We start from the raw sequence: 21,730 nt of genomic DNA, 5'->3' as shown, positions 1-21,730 counted from the left end.
TATTTTTCATGTGTTCACTTAGAAATAAGTGCATCTCCTGTCAGAACAGGGATGTTTATGATGTTCTCCAGAACTCTTGTGATTATTTTCAGATGGAAGGAAATGAGATCGGTAGACACAAAGAACCAGTGCTGACTCTTTAAAGCCACAAGTATTTCATGCAAATTAACATTTACTGAAATGAGAGCAAAGCATTCATGAAAACTAAGCATGTGTGTAGTACTACACTGTGATTCAAAAAGAAAAATTTTATGGTCTAAAATACTGAGGTCCTTTGCAAGTGAATTCAAAGAAAAGGCTGCCATTAATATTTTACCACATTTTGGGTAGGTTTGGGTTGTAGGGGCCCTGAACAAATCGTTATTTGTCATGCTTTAGTGTAGGTAATGGGATATTTGGGTAAAAAAATGTTTACCTTATCATTGTCTTGACTTTTTTAAAAGAAGCAATCAAGTTCCTCTTTAAATAACAATAGCTTCAATAGCTTTAAAATAACAATAGGTCCTTAGAAAGATGTAGATCTAAAATAAGATACTTTTTTTTTTTTGTGGTTGCTTTTTTCAGACAGGGAAAGCATTTCATCAGGAGATGAAGAAAACTGATGAATCCTCTGAAGTCTTAAAATCAAGACTGATTTAAGCTTTTGAATAAATTGTCAGTCAGTTACAGGTCACTCATCTGAAAGGAAGACCAGCTAACCTACTAGTCACTACACCAGGACGGACTACAGCCACAGCCATTCCCGTAAGCTATTCCCACAGGAACCAGTGGAAAATAAAAGTGCTAAGCCCTTCTCTTGGGGTGCCTAATTGGCCTATCCACGTCTCGCATAATAACTATTAAAATCTGTTAGGTGCTTTATGGGCTGCGGTCTCAAGCTGTCTGATGTCTCCATTCATGTCCCAGTCTCCATAAGCCTAACACTGCATTTACCCCTACAGGTGCTGTGAGCAGAAAGGTCAAGCACAAATGGAAAGTAAACTGCCACCTAGTTCCTAGAAATGATCACTTCATCTTGGGATCAAAGTACACCAGCAGAGCACAGAGGGGAACCTCTACTCTCTGGAAATCACTTGGTTTCCAGGTATGACAAGGCATCACTGTTAACGAGGATTAACATTCAACCAAAATGATGGTGCAGACCTAAGGAGAGCTCACCAGCTGCTTTCTGGGAGAGGGCTCTCGGCTGCTAACAGGGAGCAGTCAGAGGCCACAAGCCCTTGTAGGAGACACATGTTGTCCCTTTAAATCATACCTGGTACAGAGACTTATCTGGGAGTTTACTTGCCAGGGTTTTTTTTTTTTCTGTCTGTTAAGGACGTTATGGTCTAGACAGATTAGATTAGCATCTATCATGTAAACACTTAGGGTTGGGAAATAACTCTTGACCTTTCTTAAAGTGTCTTACCCGCACATAAGGCAGTGGGGTTTCTAAAGCCTGTGACAGTCCCTCTGATCAATGCTGTACGTATTTTGATAACTGGAATGAGTATTGAGGGGAGGAGAGGAATGGGCTAAAATGGGCCACTTACCTGTTTGAACAGACCTAGGAATTGAAAACATGGATGTTTTTTTACCCTTACGGCCTTTAATGGCCCCAGCTGAGCTGTTCTGGTCTATTGAACGAATCCTTCCTACCTCATGGATCAATGACCTACCAGACCTTCAAAGCTGATGTGCCCAATCCTGCTGCCAAGCCTTCACGTTTTGTTCATGTGCCAGAAGTCTTGTCTTTTGTTGAGAAAAGGTGCAACATATGAGTAACAGCTATTTGCTATCCTCACCATCTCTGCCTCTTCACAAAATATGATACACGAGGGCCTTGGCGTCAAAGTTCTCATGCACATTCAGAACTGAAGTTTACCAAATTCATCCAATATTGGTAAATCTGGACTCATGCCTTGGTTTCAAGACAGAGATAAGTGCAAGTTGCTTTATGTTCAAGACCAGACTTATTTTGTATCAATATTTTCACTGTACTGTCAAAAAGAAAACTAGTAACTAATATGGTATTAACCAGAAATACAGTAATAGTCCTGAAATATAGGCATCTTTTACACGGAAAAGAGGTATCTTTCTTTGTTTTCAGAAGGTGTCATATGCACAAAACTGCAGTCACCTGCAGCACAGGAATGGCAACTTTGAATGATGCATAAATATCAAACAAAAATTGAAGTAGGATAATTTTGATATGAAGGAATCACTATATCCCCTTAGATTAGATTCACAGTCATGGTCAATTGGAAAAATCCTCAGGCAGAGATGGACTGCAGGCATGACAGTGAATTGCCTGTGGGGCAAGAAGTCCTCAGCCTGCGAGGCTTTGACCAACAATCTAGCTGAGCATGGTAAACATTTGCCTTCCCTGTGATTACAAGCTGAGGGGATATTTTTTCTGTTTCTTCTGCAAGGTCAAAGGGATATGTCCAAAGAATCCTGAAACTCCGTAGTTAAAAAAAAAAAAATGTCCTGGGAAAAAGTGACAGAAGCCTGAGGATGGATATTACTTTAAATCAAAATTATTTCTGCTTGTGCAGACCATTTCGTAACTGGACTGGCATCACTTTGACTTCTTGCTGCACAGAGGCAGCATCTTTCCCTCAGCGATTTTCCAGGCCCTCATTTTCTCTCTTTACCTTTCAGAAGAGGCCTTTCTACTAAAGGTGATAGTTGTCCCCATCTTGGCTGAAATGTCATATAATGTCTCTCTCTCTTTCTCCCTGCTCACTTCTTCCATGGAGATCTCCCCCTTAAATACCTGTCATCCTACCTTGTATCTGTTCTCATATTGTCCTCATATGATATTATTTATTTATTTATATTTAAGGTAATGAAAAACACCTATTCAAAGCTCTAGAAGCCCTGGCGCATAGTGAGTACAAGAAAAACAACAGCGTGGAAGTGGTGTCCTCAAAAGGGACTTAGCTGGGAATCTAGGCACATCAGAAACACCTGCCCACTGAAAACACATTCTCAGCCTTCTCCCAAGTGTGTCTGTTGCCACAAGGCTTCTCCAAACAGTAAAATTCAAACCTCTGTGAAGCATACATTCTATCCACAAGGACAGACTTGCTGTTGCATGGATTGCTCTGCCATGGGATCAAGCATAGCCAGGAAACTGGATACCTGGAGGAAGGACCATCTCATGGCAAGCTATTCCTGTTCAGAGATGCTAATTCTGAAATGGCTCCTCACTACAGATTTTTCAGTTTATACTCTTATTTTCTTTGTGCAAAAGGACATAAGTATGAACAACAGTCCATCATGTGCAGGCGCTTAAGGAGACGTAGGCGTTACATACTACTTCCTCCACATAGTCTCCAGCCTCCCACTATTTTCAGCTCAATGAACTTCCTGAGCAGGATGTGGCTTCTGCCTATTTAGTAACCCTCAATGGGCTTATCTTCCAAGACTTGCAGTCTCCCCGTCAGCGTGTGTAAATTTTAAGCACCCACAATCTCCTAGTCACACTGTGCAGGTCAAGTCCCTGATGCAAGAAGAATCACCTCATCCTGCCTGCTTCATCCAATGTGCCCAGCTCTTGCACCCAGAGAGAGAATGGCCAGTCCCTACCTGTACTCTCCATCCTACCCAGAAATTTGCAGACACTGATCATATTCTCCCAAAATTATTCTTCATCCAAGCTGCAAAGGTTGTTACGCAAACCATTCTGTTAAAGACTTCACTGCTTCTGCCTCAATTCTAATTTGGTTTTGAGTCCCTCTGTCTTGGTCTTAGTCCTGTTACATCCTTACTCCCTCTGTTCTTCTGCCTGTAGAATAGGGATAGTACCAATTATCCTTTTATCTCATGAAACAGTGCTTATACAGTGAAGCACAAGTATTATTGCTGTTAAAACAATAAAAAAATGCTCTCTTTTCCCAAGGCTTAACCAAGGACTCAGAGAAGAAACTATTCCACATATCAAGGACAAGAGAAAACAGTATTAATATAAACAAAAATAACCCCGTGATTCTATCTACATTTTTTTCATACTTGTTTAGCAACACAGACTGACTAAAACCCTTCCCATTTCATAAACTATCTCTGTCAACCAACCTATTCTAGTGTTAAAAATCTGAAGTGATGGGATACCTCCTATTAACCTCATGAGATTATTTCACACACTTGCATGCATAACAGATCTGTAAAATGTGACATGCTACAAAAGTGGTTTTCCTGCCATTTAATCTGTCTCTCCCTTTCCCATGATACAGCTCCTTCCTTAGAACTTGATATTAAGTAATTTCTTTCCCTTATTTGGCCCATCTTCAACTAGGTGTGTAAACTTCGTGTTTGATTTGAGGTGTACAAGTTGTCCCGTTGTCTTAATGATTCTGAATCATACATTTAAAGCTAGCTATGTGCTTGAGGGTACGCCTTTGTGAACAAGTTACGGTGAGGCACTCAAGGGTGTGGATTTACAGGACACCAGCTACTCTGCAATAACTGCACCGATGAACACCCTTTGCCTGCTGGTAAGTGCAAAGTAGGTTAGCCCAGAGAGAGTCCCAGCCAAGATCACCTCTGCCTCCCACAGTTGCTTCTGCTGCTTTTCACTCCATACCACTCCTTGTGCCAGTTTCTCCCCAGCAGTAACACTACACCTAGAAGTAAACATGATAGCTGCGTACAGAGGAACCACCACCGCCCTTATCTCCAAAGTGACCCACCTCCAGACACCTCTGAAATCATACGCTTATGTTAATATACCCCTATAATCTTGCAAACTGAAGTCATATTTGTGGGATCTTGTCTACCTTGCTGTATTACAGCTTGGACCTTTTTTAAAGTTTATATAGTAGGATATATTCTTTGCAGTTTTCATCAGTTAATAAACACAAGTCCTCTAATTGTTGAGCCCCTCTGTTTCCCTCTGCTGGTTAAAAATGTATAGCGGGGGGAGCAGGGAGGGTGGGAAACAGTAAGCAATTCCTCGAATAGTTCTCATTGTCAAACCTTGTGCCCAGTGTGGGGCGAGGGGGGCAGAGGGGACAGAACCCATAACAGTGGGTTGCAGCTCCAAAGATATCTTCTGAGAGCCTGTAGGTATTGTTACAAAATGTATATACTCCACAGGGTCCTGCATGGAGTTTATCAGCTGTACAGAAATTCCTGCATAGTTTATAATCTGGGCAAGCATCCCAGCCCCAGTGTTGTCTCCTGCTAGAGTCTCTTCAGAGTATCAGAGGTTCCCAGGAATGCTCCCAGAAGCTTTTAGCTCAGCATGAGTCACTGCCAAGTTGAACAGTTTCTTCGAGTCCCTTGGAGCAATCATTCCGAAAACTGCAGAAGTGGAGCTTGCAGGATCTGTAAGAGTCCTCAAAAGGCTCAGCTTGTACAGGAGTCACGGTCTAGCCTCTAAAAACATCTTTCTGAACCTAGACACATTTATCTCAACCTTGCACATATTTAAGGTCTCTCAAATGAGATCACAAAATATGCGTGATGTGGCTTGAAATGAAAGCCTTCTCATGAAAGTTATTCCTTTGGTGATTTCCTAAAATCATTGTTTATATTCTAATAATCCTTCAGATACCTAAATGAGGGTCAACGCCCCTTTCCTGTTTGAACTAGATGCTCAAACCAGTTCTATGAGGCCAAGTTTCCTCCCCAGGCAGTTTACAACATAGGCACATCAGTTATGTTATCCGCAGTAAATGATGTAGTCAAACACTCCATTATTTGACATATCTCTCAGAACAGTTATCTTGAGAAAAAGATTGCGGTTTTGAGACCAGCTGATTTTTCCAAAATAGCAAATGGTCAGTGGAACAAAAAAGTAGATTTCTCCAAAAGTGAAATAACAGTATTTTCTTATTTTAACCTACAAAAAATTATAATTTCCCAAAAACAAAATGAAAAAAAGGAATTCCAACAACCACCAAGCCCCTTTTCTTCTGAAGAAGAATCGTAACCTGATATTCCCTACTTATGCTTCTTTCTGAGAATTCACCTTCTTACACGTAAGCATTTTTAATGTTTCTCATTAGCCAAAATATTTATTTGCTTTCTTAGGTTCCAGTATGTTGCTTCCTCTGAATCTGCTACCCTTGTAGCATTACTTTCCCTTAACAGCATGCAAAATTAATGTAGTTTGTTGTCACCACTTCCTAGAATCCTTATAGTAATCAAGCCTTCAGTGAATGGAAAGATAAGCTACAAGCATTTACCAGCTTAAAATCTCTGCTACTGGGACAACAGACCAAAAATGGGGTTTTACTTTTCTTCAGGACTTCAAACTCTTAATATCTGGCTGTAAAATTAAAATCCAAATTGTTAAAATTTTCTGAAAATACATTTGCCATGAAAATGTTTCACCTATTAGCTATTCCACTTCAAACTGATCAGTTCTGCGGTGTTACTGTTTTGGTTTGATATTTGTTCCTTTCAAGCTAACCCCAAAGAATTTCACTCTTGCCCATTGTGGTTATCAAGCTGTAGTTTGTCAGCATTGTAAGTACTTGTGATACACAACTCTCTTCTGCTCTCCTCACCTTTTCCTTGTACGTGTATAGCCCTTCTATACTGATATTCCTTTTAGGAGAATTAGGAATGCCCCCCAGATAATCATCTCCATCACTTGTTAAGTCTAATCCTGGTACATTGTACAAGTCTTGTATAGGGATTCTTGGTATGTAAATACTCCCCTTAATCTTCATCTTTTGTTTCAAGGATAAATGAAACCAAACCAAAACAACAACAAAACCTCCTTTATTTTGCATGCTGGGAGCACATGCCATTAATATTAATTAATTAATTTATTTAAAGTTGGTAAAAGAATTTGCTCTTAGGCTGGGAATGCGGCTGCCAAGTTTCCTGCCTGCAATTTTTTACGGCTCAGTAGTAAACTCCTGAAAATAGGAATCTGAAATGGAAATAGTGACAGGCCTTTTAACTACACTATAATAAGCAGGGTGTTTTATCCTGCATACTGTATGTCGTTACACAATGGCAGCCTATCATAATGTGCCTGGAAAACAAACAGGGTCTCTTTAGATCACTCTCCTGGCTAAAACTGGGCAGACAGAGGAAGTAAAACAGGCTGAAAAGACAAAAGACTAGAAGGTCAAGAACACCACACCCAGACCTAAGCCCTTCTGTTATGCAGCGAAGCACAGGGATCTTAGAGAACTTGCGCTTGAATAATTTGACTTTGATCAGCTTGCCATAAAAAAAAGATGTGTAGTCTGCTCCATTGCTAAAGGAGGTAAAGAAAGAGACTTTCCTTTAAGCTGTAAATTAATGTACCCAAGCTTGCCCTGCTACACAGAACAAGGCTCCAGAAAGTATTTCTTGCAAATGTTTCTTATCTGCCTATATAATAATACATTCCAGGTAATTCTGCATATATAAAACACATGAACATTAAAGCTAGTTTGCATATTAGCTTTCAAGCATCAGTTGAAAAGTGTTATTTTTTCAGAGTTACTGAACATCCAGAGTCCTAGCAAGTCAGCTGAGTTTCTCCAGATTTACACCTGTGTAAATGGCAGCAGTACTATATCTTCAGGAAAATAAACTACTACTATTGTTTTTTACAAGGTATTTGGCAACCAGGAAAATACCTGAATCATACGTACAAAACAGAGTTTCTGGGACTTGAACCAAGCACTTCTGGTTTGTAGCACGCATGCTTAAATGCCATATATTGAACTGCCACATCGTGTCTATTTTTACTAATTGAGTTTATTTACTTGTATTTGGGCATTGTACCAGCTCCTCGCCATGTCCAGGAGATTAATATAAAAGCCTCCTATCATTTAGAAAGTATAGGCACTCTAGATTTACAGCTGCTTTTTTTGAGGGTGGCTGACTGGTGATCCTGATGTCTTTGAGTAACAGATGTTTTTGTGAGCTGCACTGGTAATGAAAATTATATAATTCACCTCTCAACATTAAAATAAAACAGAGAGGCAGAACAGAAGAAAAAGCGATGCATTCACCTACTACAAATAGCATACCTGAGTATGGAGGGGAGGGGGGAGCCTAGGCAAAACTGAAGGCTATCAATAGTCTTGGAAATTCACATGAGGAAAAACTTGTGTAAAATAACCCAGCCTGATTTAAACTGTGAAAGCATTGGCCCCTGTAATGTTAGAATTTATAGCTTTAATCTTCTTAAGAGCTGCATGGCTCTTCTCACATGCAGGGAAAACAGATTTGATGTTTCTGAGATTAAAACTACTGAGCTGAACTTTGCTTGTTATTGGCCAGAAGCATTTGGAAACCTAATAAAGCATTCCATTAAAATCTTGGCATTTTAGTAACACAAAAGAAACAGGCTTCTCAAAATGTGAGTCTAAGACAAAAGGACACTTTTAGGGGTGGGGGTTGTGGAATTTGGACTTTAACAAAGTTTTCAATAACTTAAAACTAGATCAAAGGAAATGCGAGGTAGAATGGAACAACAAATGCTCAATGTAACTATCAATGTGCAATTCTTTGTTATTTAAACTTTATTACATTTGAAGACATTTCTTCATGTTCTTTTAAACCTCATACTTGTGCAAGTTCATGAGTAGCTGGAAAAAGTACAGCACTCATCATTGTTGAGCTATGTGGTCTCTAGCAGGTAACGTAAGGCCTGATTTCTTAAAATTGTGAGGATCCACAACCACAGATGAGATCAACGTGAGCTACTAGTATTGTGGACTTTATATGATCGGCTTTACTCAAAAAAAAAAAAAAAAATAAAAGCTCAGTTAAGGCTCAATTTTAGCTGCAAAGGAAACCCAAACTGAATGCAATTTTGCACCTATAGTCAGTATAGGATTTGATTTGATCTATGAGGACACAACTGATATTTCTTTAGAAAGAATCTTAATACACATAGTGATGGTATGATCTAGGAGTTCAAAGCTGCAGCATGTCTAAACAAGGGTGATGACCTTGCCCGTAGTACTAAAACCTTGTACAGTACCATTTGGGCAAGTGAGACAAGAGTTGCCTGGTGCCAGCTGCACTGCTGAGAGCTCTTGCTTGCCTTCTCCACCAAGGTATAGTGAAAAGGATTCTCATAAACTACTGTTTTTACTGTGCTCTGCAGGCAAACAAACAAACAAACAGAAATAAAGACTTATAATAAAGTATAAAAGAAGAAAAGCTTGATAACCAAACCTAAATATGTCAGGTCTCTTGTAGGGTTCATTGAAGGGGTTTGGGGTTTTGTCACAAGGTAAACAACATTAATTCCAATGTGCTTTGAAATGGCTTGGTCCTGCCTGTACTGGCAAAGCCAACCATTAAAACCATGCTGGAGTTTGCCTGCACATGATTGTATCTAATTCAGATCTTCTAATTACAGTCTACCTATAAGCTGCCTTATAAAAGCAGAAAGTACACAGGCTATCTTCTGGAAAGCCTGTGGTTAAAACCCTGGGATGCCTGTAGTGATAACCAGGTAACAATTAAATACCTACAAACAAATTTTAGCATGGACTTTACCACCCCCAGCCCCCCCCCAGAGAACCAGGTTGTTGAATCTGGTTCGCATAGCTGGTGTGAGTGAGCCCAACACAGGTAACCCAGGCTCATCCTGCTGTAGATGACCTCACAGAGTACACGAATGCAATTCCATTTTTTGCCCTTTCATGAGAAATCTGCCTCTACACAGTGGAACATTGCAGGGTGCTCATAAACTGACTGCTAACATGGCTGGTATGCTTTAGTTTTTCATGGCGCTAACATATGAAGAGCTATCTACTGTAACAGATGCTCATTGACAGTGCAAAATAACAGCACTCGCACTTAAACTGTAAATTATAAACAATTCCTCTCTAACTACAAAATGAATACACAGAATGGGGAGTCTTGTCAACTAAGATATTAGTAAATCAAATCAAGGAAGACAAATTATTCACCAAAGCTAAAGTATCTACAACTTTATTCAGTTAACACTACTGTTATTAGAGTTCTCTTGTTCTTTGCCATGATTAGTAGATATGAAAGAGGGTAATTATGAGCAACACTCACTAAAATCAGTTATGTGTTTCTTCATTATGTAAAAGCAACATGAAGTGTTTCTATTCTCCCTTTTTAAAATTTCTATTGGTAGAAAAACTGCTATATAAATACTTAGTACTGCTAAGATGCCTGGCCACATCAAGACAGCCCTTTCCCAAGGGATTTCAGAATTTTGTTTTCCCCACCAAACCACAGACAGGGCTGTGAATTAAAAGTGACCTTGTTGGCCCACTGGTGCAGCTGCCATGTATTTGATTACAAACTTACTAGTACTAATGCCAAGCAGGGGAGTTAAAACATAAGCTGAAAATTAGTTCAAGCCCAGCTTTCTGCAAAGAATGTCCCTGGTAACCTGGCTGCAAAAAGCATTCCACACACAAAGATGTTTGGGGTTTTTTTTTAGCCTTTAAAGAAAATGCATTCCTCCTTCCTCTGTATCTCTTCATGAAATCCTGATGCAAAATTCTCCTGAAGAATGTGCTGTGGATGAATACCCTAGATTACAAGGTCTGCAGGAAGCGCTAGAGTACTTGTGCCATCTCGAAACTAAGACTTCTTCAGAAAGGACATGGAGGACTCGGCGAGAAGCACGGGCAAAGGGATGTACAGTGTATTATGTAGTACAGTGGATCCTGCCCCGTAGTGGCAGCCTTTCAGGCTCTCAGGGATTCCTGAGCATCGTGGCAGGGATGGTGAGGACAAAGCCAACCTTACCAAATACGTGTAACTGACCATGCAGCTGCATGAGGGGTAAATTGAGTTAGCAGTTCGTCGTTTTCTTCAACGTGCACTGGGAGACATTTCTGTGTTGCTTAGTTCAGGATCAGGCATGCAAGGCCTGATTCTTACATGTTTTGAAGAAACAGGTATGCTCAAGAAAAGCCTCTGGCAAGTGTCTGCAGGCAGGCTTTAATACCCTTCCATTTCATGGGGCTCCTGGAGGGACTCTCAAACTCTTCTTCATGTCAAATGAAGCCAGGTTTTATCCCGTGCACTTGCACTTCTTTCATCTCCTATAGTACCTGGCGCTAGGTCCAAAATAGCAGAGCTAACAAAAGTACACACGAGTGCAAAGCTGCCTTGACTGCTCATGTTAAGGACTCAGGACTAACCAAATAGCTTCCCTCTGAGAGCTGTTTATCTTCTTTCTCCTTCCTAGATTAAATAGTGAAGCAGGCAGGAATCCCACCATTCCCCCAGAGCTAGTTCAGGGCATGCCCAGAGGCATCCTTTGGGTGCTCAAAGAACCTCAGAGCATGGAAAGGCTTAGCTCAGGAAATGCAAAGGGTCAGGACCTGCCCTCCAGAGCCTGACAAAAGGGTGTATGCATCCACCGAGGAAAGGGACTCCCTCCACCGCACAGAGCCAGTTTCCTGAGATCCAGGGTATTTCTGTGTGAGTTACGAGGAAACCAGCAGATCAGTTAGCCTGCAAGAGGACCTGGTGGTCTCAGTCAAGATTGCTATAGGTAACATGAAAGAACCACACTCTCTGATCCCCCAGACTGCAAATCTCCTTTCTGGTATCTACCCCAGCCATCGGTCGGGTAGTGGGAAGGCCTCTCAATCCCCATTTATTATAGCTGACAAGTGAAATGAATCCATTAGTCTCATTTTAATGCATACAGCATAATTACTGTGCAAATCTGCCACGACGGGCAGTTTGTGCCCATAGTGCAAGGTAAATCCAAAACAGCGGAAGGGTCATAAAATAAGGATTAAAGTTCAACAAGGAAGCTGATAATGAAGAAGCCTGCCCAGACTATGCCCTTTTCGAGCCAGCATTACGTTATCTTCTAATTTTAGAACAGCTGAAAATTTTTCCCAGACCAGAAGTTGACAAGAGGCTGAGCAACGCCAAAGTTGTTAAATCTTTGTTTTCAGGCACAGTGTTGTCTCCATACTGCAAGAAGTTGTTTCAGTATGTGAAATTTTACAGGAAGGCACACACTGTTGGTAGATGCCCATACAGGGAGCTATGTAATATGTTGAAACCATCTGGCATTTTGCGGTTCTGCAGTATCAGTCAGACGCACTGTCTGGAAACACAGGGCTGAAACCCAGAGTCCTTGGTTCAGGTCAGATACCTACAGATGCCTGTGGACGTCTGGCCAGACTAAGAGCTGCAGAATAAAGCACTTAATTAGGCGGCTGAAGTTTATGATTGATTTCAAGGCCAGCTGAGCTAGAAGCCTATTACTGCTTAGGAAGTTTTAGCAACTGTAATTATTATGGCATGTTTGATACAATACACAGTCTTTGTGAAATGCTCCAAAATATCATTTTAAAGACTCGTTCTGTTGCTGTTAATGCTTTGTACTTTCTGACTAAGGAACAGGCCAGATCATGTGAATCCCAGTGTGAAGCTTACTGAAAACTACCACGAAAATTAATAGAGCATAGGTACAGAAGAGTATTTTGTATAGAATTACCTTCTCTGGAGTGTGAAGGATGCTGCTGAAAGCAGGCACTGGGTTACATTATTCCCGTGATCCAAATTTTTGTAACCAGCTGATGTCACTAGGGAGATTCGAAGTCTTTATAATTACTGCTCAGGGCCTAGAGGAAGGGGGGAGGAAAGACAATGAAATTATGTTTCATATGTTGATTCAGCAAGTAACCTGCAGTGGCCTGTTAACTTGTTTTGTCTATCAGGAAAAGCAAATTAATTCTGCAACCAGTTGGTTTTATGAGTGGCAGCTCAATTTGCTTTCCCAGTTAAGCAGGGAAGAAAGTGGCCTTTTGTCACAAACAATTGCTTCCTGCAATGCTGCAGAATAAGATGTAAAATAGGCAAAGAGCTTTGGATACAGCTTCCAACATCCTACTAAGAAGTAAAATTTCTTTCTTTCATCTTCCCTCAGAGAAGGAATTCAGGTTATGTTCTGCACTAAATTAAAGTGTTCTGCTCAGTTATGTACATGTACAGCTTTGAAAACTGTTCCTGCTTCTAGGTCAAGGGCTCTCCCTGTGGCCGGGTGCCAGCTTTATCCCTGGACTCCCATAATCCCTTGAAATAAATCAACTTTCCATTGAAATCCTCTGCCAGATCCACTTCAGACTAAAATGTGCTGTCTGTAGCATGATACTCCTTTATACTTTTTTTTTTTTGGGGGGGGGTTGGGGGGGAAGGAAGAGAAACAATGTGGTCATTGTATTTTGGACAGTTTGACATAACCCATGTTGTGTATATTAAAGGCTATCTTCGTATGCTGCGCTAACCCCAGATTTCAGCGTTTATTATTAGAACTAAGAAAAATATCTTTGACCCAAGGAATAATTCCACTGGTTGAAAAGGATCCCAGCTTGTGCGCACTCTGTGTGTGTGTGTGTGTGCGCGCGCGTGCGTGCATGGGCATGTGTGTCGATGTGTATCTCGCCACCCTGCTCACGTGGACTGAAGTATGTGAATGCATTTTACTACTTCATGGCCTGGGCAGATGAAGCCCTCAAAGATTTTTTTTCTTTTTCATCCTTTTTTTTTTTCCTCCCCCCCTTAATATCAATTTTCTTCTCTGTGTGTTATAAATGAACCTGAATACATTCACACGTTCTTGTGGAAGACTAAAAGCTGTCACTTCATTTCGGGGAACCAGGCGGCTTTAAACTCAGCTGCAAGAAAGCCCAGATGCTACTACATCTCTGGGGGAAACTTATCTATTCAGAAAGAGGGAAACTTCTGAACAATAATAACAAAATATAGCTTAAAGATGCTGCTGCCGTTCTCCTGCCGGTGCTGAGGTCAGTACTTAGGAGAGTGGGTGCCAATCAGAAGCTGCAGTGCTCTCCTTAGAAGACTGACATTTCTGAAAAGCTCTGCTTCTCCCTAGATCTCAGTAACTTTAAATGGTCTGCCAGTTAAATCAGAACAGCCTGCTATAAAGCCTCCAATTTTCTGACAACCTTTATATTCTCTTGGCTCCTGCAAGGCCCTAAAGCTGATCGTGTATAATCCTGAAGTGAATGTAAAATAAATATGAAAACCTGTCATGATTTTACAGTTTTCCAAAGGATATTTCACTAAATAAAAAGAACTGTATTTTTGGCACAAAAAAGCTCCATATAAAAATCACAGTTAGCTTTTAAAATAAAGTTACACAGTGCAGTGCCAGACTCTGCCCCCCGAAGTCCTCCCCCGAGCGCTGAGGAGCAGCTGGCTGCATCCCCAGGAGCCAGCTGGCCCTGAAGCCCCTATGCTCCTTTCCCCCATACAACCCCTGTGCAAACTGGGGTGATGACTCCAGCCTGAGCCCGCCTGGCCTCCGAGGGTCCCTCCAGCATGGGAGCAGGAGGAACAGTACTTGTGTCTCACCCAAGCTTGGACACAGCCCATGGCAGCCAGGTAAATCCAGCGCTGGCAATTGCTTCCGTGCTTATGGTGCAGACACAGCCTGAGCAAACCCAGAGGTCACCTAGCTTTCACGCCCTTGAACTCTGTTGCCTAAAAAAATAACAATTGTTTGCGAAAACCTCTTCCGCTAAGCCTGCGTTATTTAGCTTTCTGCACTGACTGTGTGTCAAGGCGTGGGGTATAAGCTGGTGTCCACAGGACTACAGCAAGGAATAAGTTTAAACCACTGACAAACTACTGCTGATTTCAGGCTTCACCAGCCTTTTGGACCTCAAAATGATCTGCAGGTCCTGAGCACACAAGGCCAGACAGAGACACGTAGATCTAGCAAAGTCCTACTACCACACAGAGTAACCTGGACAACAGACACAAGGTGCATTTCCACCATGGCCATGACCAGACTAACCAAGTATCTATTTGCTACCCAGCAGGAAATCTAAAAGACCAGTCCTGCAAGTCTCGGGGTACCTCACAGTTAAAATCACCACAAGTTTTGTTTGCACTGTACTGTTTGGATGGTTGTGAAGGCGGAAATGGAAGCAAGCAACTAAATTCAAAAAGGGAGAATCTGCATTGTCACTCACAAAGTTTGCAGGTTTGTGTGCAGAGATCTTCCGTCCAAATCATCTTGCAGGTTTTTGATGTTACACACCTGCCTCTCTTATATTCTCCTCCTGGAACAGTGTATGTATGCGTAATTGCACTGAATACAAAAACCACAGCAAACCATACATCTAGGGCTTTAATTTTAAATTGGACTGAGTGAAACTATCTGGATTTCCCCTAGAAGCCCTCAGTGGACAGTTTCTTCAGTTAGCTTCATCACCTTCAGGCCTTCCCTTTAAGTGAGCAGTGCAGCTGAACCCAAAATTCAAAGCAAAACTCAGCTGAAACCATTATGTTTCATCTGTGTACATGTGAAAACCTCAAACCTCATGTATACAGGGCTCAAATTATAAACCCATCAGGCTCAGCCCCAGATCTCGACCCAGGTTTGCCCAGGGAGCCTGTGAATCTTTTAGAGAAGCTGATCTGACTTTCAAGTTCATAATGAATGGCAAACCCAAAATGGCTGGAGGACTTTTCCAAGGTTAAACAGTGTGTTAGAAAGGGAGCTAAGAAGAGAACTGCAGCCTTGGCCATTTTGCACACTCTGCTACCAACTGAGGTAAGAAACTCACTGTGCTTGAACTTCACTCTGTATAGTCTTTGCCAAACCACTCAAAATACTCACTTTTTTTGCCTGTTAATTGTTTTAATAAGTCACATGGCAATGAATGACTAAAAACTACATCATCCCTCTAAGGATTCAGCTGTGGATAAAAGCATCCATTTAGCTGCAGGGTAGTTATTACTGCATAGCTTTGATTTTGCTATACAATGCACACTCTGTTTATTGAAATGCTTACATGCTGCTCCGTGTGAAATCATCATCACTTACATGTATACTTTGAAGCTAAAGGAATGAGCTCAGATCCACCTATCTAAACCCTAAGTGAGCCCCATCCGCTTATTTGGATCTCCTAAGCGTTTTCAGATGTTGGTTAATGCCCCTTTGGACTTAACACTATCCAAATATCTGCATCTAAAAACAGGAAAATAAAATTTCAAGGTGAAAAAACACAGCTGTAGTTCGAATACCCACCCCTTCCGGTACCTCTGCTGACTGCCATGGCACAAGGCTCGCCGGAGAGCACTGGGATGATTTCAAGTTCATGGCATAATATAACCTAGTCCCTTTTGAGTCTAGACCATCATTCAATGGTCCCTTATTTGCCTGTTTCATATCAATAGTACCAAAGCTGTAATCTCTAAGACTTTCGGCAATACAGCAAACAATTGTTCCAGAATCTAAGCTTAATGATGAAATGCCATCAGGGTCTGAGGATTGCTACATATCACTTTCTAACAGTCCCTGCTGTTTGACACCTGGAATGGCATTAAGGAGCTCTGGCACTGTATCCAGGGTTCTCCACCAATAATTGAAAGTGCTTCTACAAGATGAGAAGAAGAGGAGGGGGAATCAGCATTCAAGGACTGAGTTTATTTAAGGTATTGAAAGAATTTTTATGGGGTGAAGGGTCAGCATTCAAAAAGTAAGGCATGGCTTACATATATGCAGTAAAAAAATGACATTCTGATACATACCTTTTTCCCATTCAGCTTAATTAGGAGTTTTCAGTACTCCCAGCTAGTTTTGCTTGCAGGCAAATTTTTTTCGAGCTCAGCAGCCAGGACTGTATCTAGGGCTATGCTTTCCCACCATATCTCTCCAGTATTAAAAGAATTCTTCTGGCTTCCTGTTAAACCATGCACTGATTACAAAATTCTTGTGCTTATTTAGGGCCAGCTTCAATAAAAATTCTATCCAGCTTCCGCATCATGGAAGGCCACAAAAGCCCTGAAATATTTTGGTTTTGAAGCCTGTGTGGGCTTACATGGCTTGGATGCTGGGTAACTATTCCAATGAATGTGGTCCTCATAAAGCTTTTCAAGGTCCCGCTCCATATGGATCTAGTGATTTCTCTTTATTCTCTCCAGTGTGGATTACAATCCACTTCAGAGAATCTCCAATTTATGCCTCTAGCTACAAGCTAAATCCTGGAGGAATAGGTCCCTTTCATATCAGGTCACATCCTCTGCAGAATACTGACAGAGAAATTAGTGTTTCTGAAAAGAAAGCACCACTTACAAAAATCTGGTATGTTTTGCATGGAAAGGGTTCATATGAATGTAAGTGAATGGTAAAATCAAAAAGGAAATTCAATAAACTACTCATTATCTATATTCATATGACTAAGCTACACATGGAACGTAGCTTTTATCCTCCATAAAAAATGTACAGATGTTCTATAGAAAACTGTATGAACAAACTTTAACCTCACGACTGCTATTATTTTGTAATAAAAGGCTTACAGCATAATGTGAGCTTTTTTTAGAATGTAAATTCCATGTGAGTAGTGTGTTGTTAATTTAATATTAATGCAATGCACCAGGAAGAAGTCTGCACAGAATCTCAAAGAGAGAGAATCCGAGTGCTGCAGATAGGAGATTTGTGGCATGGATTTTACTTGTTTCAGCACCCAGCACAAAATTCATTGACCAGGATTCCCATTGCCACAAGGTAGTGGATTCGCCTGCAGATGTTTTCACATGCCTTGGCATGAGGATTTTCCTGCAGCATTCCCATTACTGTTCCTGAATATCATGTAGTTAAGTCACCTTGCACTGCACTGAAAATTTACCTCTCAGTGTCAAGTGCATATGAATGAGCTTCTTTTTTCGGAACAGCAAAAGAAAAAAAGAATCTGAATAAACTTTTGAATTTCTTTTGCTGAACCATCCTTCAGGCAGCAGGTGTGAATGCTTTCACCAAACCTGCAGATTGCAAATGTGGTGCCTACTTTGCTTGTAGCAGAAACAAATTAAAGCGGGGGAGCGGAACAGAAATCCAGTTTCATCCATAGTCTCCCTTTCCCAGTGCCTGAGCCCTCTCCTCTGCAGCATCTGCCATTTAGAATACGTATCCTGTATTTCTCTGAGGAGTCAGTTCACTGTCTCATCCCCAAATGCACTGGTGAAGTAAATTATGACTCCCATTATTATAATCGCTTAGCAGCTCCCAAGCATGTAAAAATAGCAACAATAATCTCTCCCACTTTTCCTTCCCTAGCACCCCATAGGAGAAAGAGCTTGATTAATCCTGTAGGGATTACACATGCACTTGTGTGTTTCTATAATTTACAGAGGGAGTCTGACATTTTCCAAAAGCGATGATGTCTACTGACATCTTATTCATTGCAGAAATACATTTCCTCAGTCTAGGCACAGCTTCTGGGAAAGTCCTGGGTCCAAAAGCTTCCTTCTGTGGCTTGACAGTTTCATTGCTTCTGTAAAATGCACTTGCATGCAATCATGATCGTAAAGGAAGGCCCCATCTCAGAAACAGAGAAGGCCATTTCCTTGGAAGCCTTCCAGGATCAAATTTTAAAACCTACCCAGGACTCCATGCGATGAAGCAGAACTTCTGTGCACAGCAGAGAGAAGAAAATGGGGAGATATTTATGAACAGGAGGCCTATGGCAATGTGTGCATGGTAAACTGATAAGACTGCTCCCATTTGTTCCAGTTTTCTGAGCATGTGATTTCCAATGCAGTTATCATTTTATGTGGACCACCGCGGCTGCACTGCTCCCAACAGAGTGAAGACAACAGTCTGGTCCCTGTGAAATGGAGGTGGAACTTTCCTATTTCTGTGCGTATTCCATGGGCAAGTACTAAAGCCCACAAGTTCACAGAGGTGCAACAAATGTCAAAGGCCCTCAGCACCTGGAATAGTTATGGATTTAATAATTTCAAAGTACTCCGCTGCTTCTACAGTCATCACCTAGTTATAAACTGCTAGGAAAAATTACATTAGTTTCTCTAAAGGTATACTTTAAAATCCATTTTAGTCAAACAGATGGACATTCTCATATTTCAATGTTAAACCATGTCTGGTTTGGTTTAGGTTTACATCCTTTTAAGAGCTGATCTGGCATTCGCAAGTAAGTAAGTCTTAAGATATCACAGTCAATTCAGATTATATGTGATTTTAAGTAACATTGATATAGTTATTTAATACAACTGTAATCTCAGACTTGTCTAGTCCACTTCTGATCAGTTGCTCTGCAGTGCAATGCCAACTTCAGGTAGTCACTAAGATAATTAGGGAAAGGCAGTAATTATGCTTGCAATACAGAATATGAAAACCTAAATAGCATCTACAGAAAAGCAGGCACTTCAGCTCAGCATGTAATCTCCCCCCGTCTCCAATGGTTTCACATGTGCATGGAAGAAGCCTTGTCAGCTGCCAGAGATGAGGGGTTTGGATACAGGAAAAGAGCTAGTGCTTGTGACTTAGGAGAAGGAACAGAATGATTTCCTGGAGCTTCCACTGACATGCACAGCTACTCAACACAGGTTGATGATCAACAGTATCAAATACCAAAGTGACCCAACAAATAATTACACACTACCAGTTTTCACTGACCAAAGTTACAAGGACAGTCTCAGTGCCCTGCGCTACCCTGAAACCTCAGTAACAGGGATCAAGTTACTGGCTGCCTCACAGCTGATGCTAGAGATTAATTTTCATCAGCTTTATTAGCAGAGGACAGTTAAGGTTTGTGTGATAGTTTGTATGATCTCGCTCTTTGAAAGACAGATGCATGAATGAATCTTAGCAGAGCGCACACTGGCTGTGATGGAAGACTCAGATCAAAAGTGGGAGATCATAACCTCCATTTACTTCTGCCAAAAATACACTGTTTCAATACCCATTTGCTCAAACCTGGAAAGACCGTGTTACATTTCTTCTCCTGATTGAGCTTGAATGTCTGGGATGTTTCAGCAGAGGCTGTGAAAGAAGATACCTCATACAAGACACATGACAAGGGGAGCAGCATCAGCTGAGTTTTATAAAACAACATTAGGCTCCTTCTGTAATGTTAGAGAAGTAGATATCTGGCAGTGGCAAGGTATATTGCAGTACTTTGCATCCTTGTCTGTGTCAGGCAACGTTTCTGCCACTACCCACGAGCTGTCTTTTTGTTCTGCTCAAGTCTTCCCTTGTTTTTGGGAAGCACTGGGGGCAGACAGAATAACAGGAGCTGAAAGCTAAGCATGCGTGGCAGCAGTTGCATTTCTGTCTCTCTGATCTGTTCTGTTACTCCAAAATGTTTTCTTAAATCACAGGCAACACAAAAGGAAAAAAGAAACATTATGTTGACCTGGTTTGTATTGCTCCAACCACATTCCCCGTTTGTGGTCTGCTGATCCAACAGACTGGCTGATTGCCAAAAGAGCAAAGCCCCACAAGTTAATGCATCAGATCTTTCAGTCAGACTAACAAGGCTTATCGGGGTTGGGAAGGATTTGCCTCCTCCTTGCATCAGTCACCATTTCTTCTTTTGCAATCAATTGGAAAAACATCTTGAGGGTACATGTGTCCTGTGCAGTTGATGCTCCCATCTGCAAATAACCTGGGCCTGCATATGCATACTGCAGTCCCCTTGGGGTCAGCTGAGAACTCTTCTCCTTTGCCAGCAGCCCTGTAACAGGGACAAGAATTGAACTCCCCTCCTTTGGCTCCACTTCCCTGGGCTGCCATCACACCTCATGTGGTCTCACAGAATGATGCAAGTGACAAGGACACCACATGTTTTTCAGAATCCTTCCCCCACCTTTTAGGTGAGGAGCACTGCCACATCCCCAGAAACCTCCACATATGTTATTAAAAGAAAAGAATAACCACTAAAACCAGCTTTGTGCCTTCTACACTACAAGTAACAACTCATGGGCAAACAATTCATCTATTAACATTTTTCATTAAAACAGTCACTCCCAGCTGAGACTTATGAAAGATGCTGCCAGGCCAAAATATCAGTCTAGTTATGGTATTTGTTATTACAACTGTCAGGCCAGAAGGGTTTGCTGCAGAGGATCCAGCAGGCATGCTCAGACAGCAGCTCCAGCCTATGGGCCAGCTGCCTCACAAACCAAACTGTCAAATGTCAGATGTCAAGTTCTTGTTTCAGGTCCTGCCCTCTTCCCCATTGATCATTTTAGCTGTTTAGCAACCACCAAAGACCACATTGGTCAGGGTAAGCATCTTGCTTTTAGAGCTGATAAAATGTTGTCTCAGTTTTGCCTAGTTTCAAGCTACTATAGCTTGACTTCAAGGGCTCGTGACTGTCAATCAGCAGGGGAGGGACAAGCTGGAGGATGAGGTGTACTTTCCTCGAGGCACTGGCTGCTCCCCATAGCCACGTGTTTGGGAAGAGGTGGCTGAAGGCATCTGTAAGCTGCAGGTCTATGTTCAGGAGTCACGGGCTGATCCTGATGCAAAAGGAGGCCTGCATTTGGGTTTCATAATGGAGTTCATGGAAATCAGCGGAAATTGAACTGCGGCCAAGGTGGAAAGCCATGTAGAACAGATGTCTTTACAGAGAATAAAACAAACAAAAAAGAAATACTCAGAGCCCAAGTTGGAACTCTTGGCCCTTGTAAATCTGTAAAAAGCCCCAAAGTACTCTAGAGGGAGGCTGTCCGGCACACTTAAGTTCCACATGTATAAAGTAAAACACATTTGCATTGCTAATTTAATAAAGGACTTCTTGATCCAAAGTCAAATAGTAGTCTTCTGCATGGAAAAGCTCTGATAAGCACGCTCTTTAACTCTCTGTGAACAGTCAGTAATGCTCCTTTTTAAAAGTACGTATGCTTCTCCTAGTGTCTGATGCTAATTATCTTATCAGATAACAGGCAGCCCTGTTCTGAGTAGGTATGTAATACATTAGCCTTGGGGAGGGGGAAAAAAAAGAGCCTTATCTTTCAAGTAGATTTGAAACTGCATATGATCTTTCTGAGTCTG

The 21,730-nt window shown here is 41.4% G+C and overlaps 1 protein-coding gene across 3 annotated transcripts in view; it reads right to left on the bottom strand.

The window, feature by feature from the left end:
* ATXN1 (ataxin 1) overlaps positions 1–21,730 on the bottom strand; it is a 282,081-nt gene that overhangs the window by 233,673 nt on the left and 26,678 nt on the right. For 2 of the 3 annotated variants that reach the window (XM_054058377.1, XM_054058391.1), the window contains exon 2: positions 12,398–12,524. The exons of the other annotated variant lie outside the window; for it this stretch is intronic. The gene's annotated coding sequence lies outside the window, so the exon portion shown is untranslated. The remainder of the gene's footprint in view (positions 1–12,397; positions 12,525–21,730) is intronic. 3 annotated transcript variants of the gene reach the window in all.

The sequence above is a fragment of the Cuculus canorus genome, chromosome 2 (genome assembly GCF_017976375.1).
Source record: "Cuculus canorus isolate bCucCan1 chromosome 2, bCucCan1.pri, whole genome shotgun sequence".
NCBI classification, from domain to species: domain Eukaryota; kingdom Metazoa; phylum Chordata; class Aves; order Cuculiformes; family Cuculidae; genus Cuculus; species Cuculus canorus.
The sequence above is the reverse complement of the archived record's forward strand: the minus strand, read 5'-3'. Positions and strand labels throughout refer to the sequence as shown.